Genomic DNA, 8,534 nt, shown 5'->3' on the forward strand with positions numbered 1-8,534 from the left:
AAAGACTGTTTCACAAGGTACGATGAGAAATGTGTTTGAAACTATCGCTCAAGAATCATTTCAAATATTTACAAAGTAAATCAGAAACCTCAACTCAAGGTACCCCAAATGAACAGTGACTGCTATTCCAAGACAGAGAGACTGAAGTGCACAGAAGTTTGAAAAGTACCCTTCACAGTAAAGTCAAAGTAAAAACAATGTTAGTTACTCAACTCTAAGCACATGGAATCACTATTTTAGCAGCAAGAAGCCGTTGCTCTCGGAATGTAAGAATGTTAGATGACAGATACTCTTCAGAGGATATTCTCAAGAATGTGTGATAACCACTGCAAATTTAGCTTAACGCAACTTTGCATATTGCAGTCTATCGTGAGAAAATAACACCTTCTTAACGACCAATTCCCAACCCGGCGGCACCATGCGATAGTAACAGGATAACGCGCCAAATGACTATGTAAAAACCAACACGACACACAGAAAATGTGAAACACAAAGGCCTCAAAAGTTGCGATGCCCCAAATCTCGATACAAAAATCAGCATTAACCAGTGGCAGGCCTGTAATTCCCATGCGTCATGCGGGAAAATGCACTATAAAAGCAACAAAAAAAACACCAAAACCAAATCAAACTGCTTAGCACCATGGATGCACCCGGACCGAGTGCAGAGGACAACTCAAACCCCAAAAGCCCTACGGAGGACCAGACAGGAACCCCGTGTTCAGGGAAGGGCAAGGAGAAGAGGAAGAGGAAGACGGGGTTCAGTCTGCAGGAAGACCTTATCATCATCACAGAGTTGACAGAACACTACCAACAACTGTTCATCACCTCCACTGCAGCACTGGAAACCCAAACGGAAATATTGCAGACCATCGTCAACAACATCAATGCCGTCAGTGTATGGAGGAGGTCAATGGAGGAGGTGAAGCGGCACTGGCATGATGTGCAAAGCCAGACCAAACAGAAACTCACCGCCAACAGAAAGGCAGCAACAGTAAATTGAGGTGGGAGTCCTACGCCACCGGAGGAGCTGGATGAGCTTGAGGAAATGGTGGCCACAGTCACCAGTGTGGAGACGGTGGCAGGAGTTGGGGGTCTGGACACAGCTCAATATGACCTGACCCAACAGCAAACAGGGTGAGTAACGACCAGCGACTGGGGGTACAGGGGAGATGGGCACAATGGCACACATGCACAATCACGTGTAGCACACTGCACATGCACAATGATAGTGGAACATGTCCCTGATACCCTTGGCACACTGCAGCACACATAAAAACACCAAGTAGGCCCCTGTCCATTATGTGCACATATGGCCCCCCTCCATATCACCAGCGACACAACCTACCCATCCACATGTACAGAATCCAGAAAAGCAGCAGCTGTGTGAGCCGCACTGACTATGCAAGTGACACTGCATGATGGATAACATGTCTTCAGTCAAAATACATTACACTGTGCACGAGTCGACATTGAGGTGGCCCAGTGTGGATCACATCCATAAAGGAGCAGGTCACACTCCACGTACACCTACAAACCATGACGTCCATTACACATCAGCAGATAAACAATGCACAAGGCCACAAAATCTGCCCAAGAGCACAAATGACCCAAGTCGCAAAGATTTCAGCCCCTGAAAAGCACACAATTCAAAGGCACACCGCCTCAAAAAGGTAAGGGGCTGTGAAATCAGAGCTGCAGGGGCGACTCCCCACAATGCAGCACACACACACACATAGCAAGCACATCACATCATCATTGACGGCAATGTGGTACAAAGTGCAACTCCTACACCACAGGACAGAGGATACAACAGGTTCCGCTTGTGTGTAGTAACTGGCGACTCACATCTGGCATCGCCTGACACTGTGTGATGATAATGTACGAATACAACCTCCCATCCGTCTTGTAGTCGAAATGTCCACTGTCTCCCATCAAATAGCCAGCTCCTCCAAAACAGTCACAATGTACATTGTCATGCAGTCTATTTGTGAACATCTACAAAGCGACAACATAAATGGGACACTCTAATAACCTGCATCTCCCCTTTACATTGTAGAGGGACAATCAGCACCTACTGCAGAGCAGACCACAAATCTCATCAGTGATGATGAAGAGGACAACCTGCACATATTCTCAGACACCCCCCAATGGCTAATGGACAGCCTCTGCACTCCAGGAGCAGGGCAGCCCAGCTGTCTTGAGGGGACCCCACCCGCTGCACAGACCAGACAGCAGGAAAAGCACACCACCACTAGGGCTGTCTCCCGGGAACCCCCGAACATAACATGGAATTCCAACTCTGTGTGTTGGGTTGCCAGGTGGAGATGTCTGATCAGCTGTGGGTGGGTTTTGAGCTTGCGGCAGCCAAACTTGATGCCATATGTGGGTGTTTGAGTCCCATCAGGGTCCACTTACCGTCTCTAACGGACACCCACTGTCCGCACAAGGCTCCCCAACAATCCTTGGCTGACATCGCAGGGGCCATTACTCGGATACAAGAACTGTCTAGTCAGACAGGCACCAGCGAGGACAGCACAGAGCTGGCACAGATGCACAGGACAATGGAGACCATAGAACAGATGTAGGCTGGAAGTATGGCTGCCACGGTTGAACACCAGTGAGATGTAGCTGGGATCTTCCATGCCTAGCAGTTCCTCATCTTGCCATTGCTGCCACTGAGCCTGTCCCATATAACCACTGGGGGAACTCCGACACACACATCACTGACCCCTGATGTGTCAGTAGCACAGAGTGATGCAGCCCTATCACCTTCGCACCCTGATGTGTCAGTGGCACACAGTGATGCAGTCCTACCACCTTCGCACCCTGATGTGTCAGTGGCACACAGTTACGCAGCCATTACACCACAACATACTGGACACACCAGACACAGAAGAAGTATCAGAGGAGGAAGATGTGGATGGTAATTACTGTGTGAGGAAGGAGGTAGTAGCATAGCATCCATCCCGCCCTATTACCTGTCCCTGCCTGGTTCAACCCTATGCATCATGCACAGGGACAACACCTCCTACTGACCCCCAGAACAAACTGCGACATTCACCTGGACCCTGACATGGGCTGTCATATCTTCACTGGTTGCCAATTACACAGCAATCCTGCTGTGGACTGCACTCTCCCCTTTCAAATTCACTTTTCAATCCCCAAAGGACTCTGGTTGGCCCACCACTGGGCTACCATGTAATGTGGGCTTGGCACGGCCATGTACAGATCCAGCTCCGGCATTCACCAGAATGTGAATAAAACATTCGAAATCACACAGATGTGTCATGTCTATGCTCACTCAAGTATGTATGTATGGATGGATGTAGGGACATTGATTGCACAAGAAAGTACACCCTGGTAAATGACATCAATGTGCATGTTTAACCCTGACTCACATGGCCAATTAGATGACTGTGAAGGTGTGAACTACCTGTGGCCTCATTGAACATGAACAACAATCTCGCAACCCCCCCAACGTAGGCACACATCCATGTATGAAATAGGGATGTGTGTAGAAAGGACAAATCGGTAGCAGGCCAGAAGTGGTGTCCTCCATCACATGTGACAACAGAACGTCACTTCGCATACCTACTCACACATATCTGTGTGGACACATTCTGTTTTGATGTATAACATTACTCCACATCGCTAGAGTTTGGACACCATACATTGCTGAAGACATGTAAGTGCGCAGGTCTGCCAGCAACTATCCCAAACACAATGTCCGGCTCACAGAGGTGGAGCTGTCAAAAAGGACCCCCCATTGTAAATGCGTCAGTCAGTCCCTCCCTGCGTAGGGACGAGTTGTCAGTCTAATCAACACTTATCACAGTTAGACACCAGTGAAGTTGCATAAACTTTATTGGCATGTGCGTGTGAGTAAGGACACGGCAAGGGCCACAACATGCACGGAAATGCTTAAGACACAGATGTGTCATGTCTATGTTCACTCAAGTATGTAAGTATGGATGGATGTAGGGGCATTGATTGCACAAGAAGGGACACCCTGGTAAATGACATCAATGTGCCTGTTTGACCCTGACCCACATGGCCAATTAGAAGACTGTGAAGGTGTGAACTACCTGTGGCCTCATTAAACATGAACAGCAATCTCGCAACCCCCCCCCCCAACGTAGGCACACATCCATGTATGAAATAGGGATGTGTGTAGAAAGGGCAAATCGGTAGCAGGCCAGAAGTGGTGTCCTCCATCACATGTGACAACAGAACGTCACTTGGCATACCTACTCACAAATATCTGTGTGGACACATTCTGTTTTGATGTATAACATTGCTCCACATCGCCAGAGTTTGGACACCATACTCACATTGCCGAAGACATGTAAGTACGCAGGTCTGCCAGCAACTATCCCAAACACAATGTCTGGCTCACAGAGGTCGAGCTGTCAAAAAGGACCCACCCCCATTGTACATGCATCAGTAAGTCCCTCCCTGTGTAGGGACGATTTGTCAGTCTAATCAACACTTATCACAGTTAGACACCAGTGAAGTTGTGTAAACTTTATTGGCATGTGTGTGTGAGTAAGGACTAGCAAGGGCCACAACATGCACGGAAATGCTTAAGACACTTACACAGAGCATGGGAACATGTCAAGGTGCAAGAAATGGGGAGGCAAATATTTACACAAAATCATTACGGATGGCAACGGTCTCTGCCCACCTTGCCTTGCTGGACGAGTCATGTGATGTTTAGTGTCTGGCCATTGACGCGTGTGAGGGGACACGACTCCCAGACCATGGGATCTGCATAGTGATGTACCACCGGACAGCTCCGACTGTCTGCTCTGCTGACAGTGATCAGGTGAAAGGGTCCGAAAAGGTCACATGTTGTGCTACACTGCCATGTGTGTACTCTCCCCCCAGCATTATGTCTGAATTGAGAATGTTGCCAAACGACGCTGTGCTGCTACGAACATGGAACTGCATCACCTTGCACAGGTGTGGGTACACACGTGTAGTTCCACGGACATGCATTCAGAGTCCAGACGTAGGCAGACATGTCGACTGTTGTGGTGGGATCTGTGAGCATTCCCCATGATGCAACAAGGTGTTGGGACCTGTGCTGTGGGTGACAATCTGATGTGGCTGCAGAAACATAGTTACTTGTCCATGAATGCGAGTGCAGCTTCATGGGCAGTGTGGTCCAATAGTACATTGTTGTCTGGTTAAAGGAACACCAGGGTGAGCCAATCCAATAAATGGTCCAGGCAAATGTGCTCAGTCCAGGCCATTTCACCAATCCGGACAGCAGACGATCATAGCGAAGAGCAACACGATTGTTTTTTGAGAACTGAAGAAGAGACGAAAGGAAGAATAGATCTGAAGGATACTCCTCTCCCTGACTGTGATGATGCTTTGTGGGTTGACGGTTCGTGTTTCAAATTACCGAATGGTGATACAACTGCAGCATATGCTGTGACGACTTTGCATACGGTCGTTGAAGCTGCACGTATCCCACATAACTCCGCGCAAGCAGCTGAACTGATTGCACTTACGAGAGCATGTGTGTTGGCGAAAGGAAAACGAGTGAATGTGTATACAGATAGCCAGTATGCGTTTGGTGTGGCCCATAGTTTTGGACGATTGTGGCGTGGACGTGGATTTTTGACATCGCATGGGACAAAAATCCAGCATGGACAACTGGTGAATGAACTTCTTGAATCTCTTACGTTACCTTTGCAAGTAGCAATTGTGAAATGCAGTGCCCATAAAAAGGTTACGGATGATGTTGGTCGTGGTAATGCGTTTGCGGATGAAGTTGCGAAAGAAACTGCTAGGAATGTGATGAGTCTAATGTATGTTGTGGGACCGGCGAGATGGGTTCCAGAGAAGAGTATGTGCGAAGACACCATTGAGAGCGTGAAGGTTATTCAGAGTGAGGCCACAGAGAAAGAGTTGGATGAATGGAGAGAAAGTAAGGGTAGGTTAGACTCGAATGGGTGTTGGACTGATTTGTCTGAACATCAGAGATGGTTGCTGCCTAACGCGTATGTGCTTCCGATTGTTACAATGGCACATGGAATGGCACACATTAGTGTGAAAGGGATTTGCAAGTTGTTGGCTCCGGTTTGGCGGAATATAGGAATTCCCAGATGTGCAGAGAATTTAGTCAAGAACGGTATGGTGTGTTTGATGCATAATCCTGGCAAGGGAACTCCAACACCAGCTGGTCATTTTGCTCCTCCTACGTATCTGTTCGAGGCTTTGCAGCTAGATTTTATCCATATGGAAAGATGCAACAACTTAAAGTATGTGTTAGTGGTTGTTTGCTCTTTTTCTAGATGGGTAGAAGCTTACCCCCTTAAGGACAATACTGCCTTGTCCACAGCAAAAGTTTTGATAAAAGAGTTTTTCCCGAGATTTGGTATGCCGAGAATTATTTGGAGTGATAACGGAAGTGAGTTTGTGGTTCAAGTTATGAAGAGAGTGTGTGATGGTCTCGGAATTAGGCAGAAATTCCACGCTGCAAATCATCCCCAATCAGCTGGTTTAGTTGAGTGCTATAATGGCACCCTTAAGTTAAAGTTAGCCAAAATTCAAGAAAGCACTGGTTTACAATGGCCAGATGCTCTGCCATTAGCACTTTTGTCCACCCGAATTACTGTGCATTCGAGAATGGGTTTGAGTCCATATAAGGTAGTGTTTGGTCTCCCGGCGAATGTTTGGGGCGTACCAAGACCGACGAGGTTTAGCGACCTCGAATACCCTGTTTTGCTTGACTATTTGTGTGAATTGACAACTAAAATGAGTGTTTTACGCCAACAGGTATACGATACTCTTCCTCAAGCTACAGAGGATCCAGGCCACGCTATTGAGCCCGGCGCTTAGGTCTTTGTCAGAAATTTCCAGCGTACGAAGAACGAGCAGCCCCGCTGGACTGGACACTATCAGGTCTTGCTATCTACAAGATCTGCGGTGTGAGTACGTGGGAAGCGCCATTGGATACACGGCTCCCATACCAAAAAGGCACCTTTGCCTTTGCCTTATGACAAGTGGGTCCAGGATGGTCTCGCAGATTCTGAAACTGAGACAATCCCGAAGTTTGTACCGTTCAGTGGTGCTCGCTTGATTGGAACTAACTCAGAACAGGAGAGTGATCGACTTTTGCAAGCATCAGTACCTTCTGCAGAGCAATTGGACACTACCGAGCCTCATCTTTTGTTTGCCGATCAAGAGCTAACTGGAAGAAATCGATACAATTTGAGATCGAGAATTAAGGACAAATAAAGATTAATAAAGTTGATTTTTTTTACTGTTTGCAGGTTAACTCTCCACCAAGGATCTACTCATTTTTGTTTTTCTGAACTGCCATCTGGTTCTCGCTGCTAGGGTCGCGGTTGCTACCAGTCTTGGGAGTGTAAGCCTGAGACACTAGGTCGAGGGTTCTGTTGGCCCGAGGCAGCCTTCCTGAGAGGCACTCTCAAGCAGAATCAACCAACCAACGCGGGCAGAACCCTTAGTTTAGGATGGATTTCTTTGAGTTGGAGAGACCTGTGCAGACACTGACTTGTAGAAAACGCATATGCAAAATAATGTCGAAGAAATGTTTTTTGATACCATGTATATTTTTGCTATTAAGCGGTATGATCTTTATAGCTGGCTATGTAGCATTTGTTTTTAAAATGACGTCTAATTCCACTGTGCAGCCTACACCTTCACCTACTATTTCTTCTCATTCTTTCCACCCTTTGCCTGAACATGAAGTAGTTAGACGTATGGAATTCTCTAATAATTCTTTCATACAGCTTTTGCACCAGCATCAGTTAGTGATCAATACAACGAACTGCTGGATTTGTGGTTTGATGCCCCATACAACCGATAAGGGTATTCCTTATCTGGTTTGGCCCTTCAGTCTGAATGGTTCGATTTGAGCTTACAGAACTATGTTCATATATGCCCACAGTGTTGACCCCCTACATTCACCGAAAGACAATCCAAAGAATAGTCCTATAGCTAGAGGCATAGTCGATATGATTAAAGGGACTAATGCAGTAGAGACTATTCCAAAAGATGAGAGGCAACCATATAGTGGTTGGAACGTAACTGGATATGGAGTGAGTCTGAGTATTAACCAGCGAGCGAAATGTTCTCCACCGATCAGGATAGTGCCCCATAAAGGCTACTATTGTCTGCAGGGCAATGGTAAGAATCCGAAGGCTCAGTTAGGGAAGAGCGTTTGTGCTGAGACCTATGTGTTTCCGTCTCAGTCTTCCCCAGCGTTCTTAGCTGCTAAGGGTACCTACTTTGTTTGCTACGACAAAGCCTATACATGGTTGCCCCCTGACTTTTCGGGCACATGTTTAGTTTCCTTTCTGTTACCCCCCACTTTTACAGCTGCGGTGGATTACCACAAGACGAGAATTGCTAGAGGTGTCTTTAGCCAAGAAGACACTGCAGGTCAAGAATTGGGATATTTCGTTAAGGGTTTTCTGCCGTTTTGGGGACCTATGGCTAACAGTAGGAATATTCGTCAGCTAACAAGAGTGGTCGAGTCCACTATAGTTGAAACT

This window comes from Lissotriton vulgaris, chromosome 1_1, assembly GCF_964263255.1.
Source record: "Lissotriton vulgaris chromosome 1_1, aLisVul1.2, whole genome shotgun sequence".
Lineage (NCBI taxonomy): Eukaryota > Metazoa > Chordata > Amphibia > Caudata > Salamandridae > Lissotriton > Lissotriton vulgaris.